Source organism: Cynara cardunculus (genome assembly GCF_001531365.2).
Source record: "Cynara cardunculus var. scolymus isolate 2C chromosome LG 2, CcrdV1, whole genome shotgun sequence".
NCBI lineage: Eukaryota > Viridiplantae > Streptophyta > Magnoliopsida > Asterales > Asteraceae > Cynara > Cynara cardunculus.
Window position 1 is genome coordinate 49,245,508 of NC_037529.1, and position 1,557 is coordinate 49,247,064.

A 1,557-nucleotide genomic window follows, 5' to 3' on the forward strand; every position below is an offset into this window, starting at 1 on the left:
GGGGGCGCTAAATGCAGAGACAAGGCAAGCTGTCAGTGATTCGAACAAAGACGCGGGTGTGTTGCATGGAAAAGTGAGATGCCCAATCGATAAAAAGATTTTAAAGGAAAAACTTGCAAGATTATCAAAGAGAAAAACATGTGTATCAAAATTATCTCGATAACTACACTTGATACTGGTAATTTAGGTATACGGACATACTACAAATGATAATTATTTATTGATTATAAAAATTAATGATATATTATAATAATTGTGTTTTAATAACAAAAAGAATACCATAATAAAAATATATATTACTTTATTATTACTAAGATTATTATAATATTAAAGGTGTTTTTTGGTTTTTTTTAATGTGTGGTTTGAATTTATACATGATTAAAATACAAATAAGAAAATAAGTTTTTATCCAAGAATGATAACAAGATGGATGATATAGGAACATCAAATAGTAACATTTGAGATACGGATAAACTCAAAACTAGAATGGAGATGATAGCCGCTTCTAATTGTTAAAAGAGATAAATTATTATATTACAGTATAAGCCACCGACAAACTAATACAGATAAGATTGAGCTTTCCATCTTGAAACCAAATTTTTGATACCAAGAACTGAAATTAAGTTATCCAGAGGCATAAATCTAGATAAAAGAAAACCAAAACCGAGAAGATAATTAGGGCAAACAGAGGTAACCAATTGAGATTTTGAAAAATTTAAGAAATTTTTTTTGACTTACTCTTCCAACTTCATCTACGTTGATTAGAACAAACTCGTTTCCTGTTGTGTGAACCTGCAAGTCTTTTAATGAGTTATTGGCCGTACACGTGGGGATCCCTCTCAGTTGTCTGGCAAGCTACGTCCCCGCCGATCCCACCAATAGCAACAAGTTGGCAAACACCTGTAAAAAACGTCGTTGGATTCAGCTATTTGACGTTTTATAGATGCAAACATTGATTCTATACTGAAAGCTTCTTGACAAGAAGATGCTGGAAGCGAAAAGTGAGAACCTGATTATGGCCGAAATTGAATTAGAGTTGAGAAAACTTTGGAAAAGTGGTGGAACCTCTAGAAATTTCCAAATAGAAGCTCCTATTTTGAAGAATGAATAAAAAGGATGATTGCATGAGCGGCAACAACGAAGCTATAGAGGTGTAATTTTGTTATGTTTTTTGATGAATTTCTTAAATTAATCTGTTGAAAGCAAAATGGAGTAGTTTACCGGAAGGCGTCGAAGTCGTATCAGCGAAAGGAATCAGACGTGGATGAAGTATTAGTGGTGAGCATAAAATGGCAGCGGTGAAAGTAAAAGAAAAGGCGGCGAGATGGAGGACGAAAATCAAAATATTGAAATGACGGAGGTTGTGTGAGACGGTGGATTGGAATAGAGGCGTGTCGTGAGGATATGTCTGGTGGATTCGAGCGTGGAAATGAGCTTTCAAGACCGCCATTTTGGAGCATGATTATGGGTTTAGTGACGACAACAAGTCTTAAATTTCAACAGTAACTACTTTACGTGCTTTTATATATATATATATATATATATATATAATATATA

The 1,557-nt window shown here is 33.7% G+C and overlaps 1 pseudogene; it reads right to left on the bottom strand.

Moving 5' to 3' along the window:
* Positions 1-481: 481 nt before the first annotated feature.
* On the bottom strand, positions 482-1,460 carry LOC112506142 (annotated as a pseudogene).
* Between the last annotated feature and the right edge of the window lie 97 nt (positions 1,461-1,557).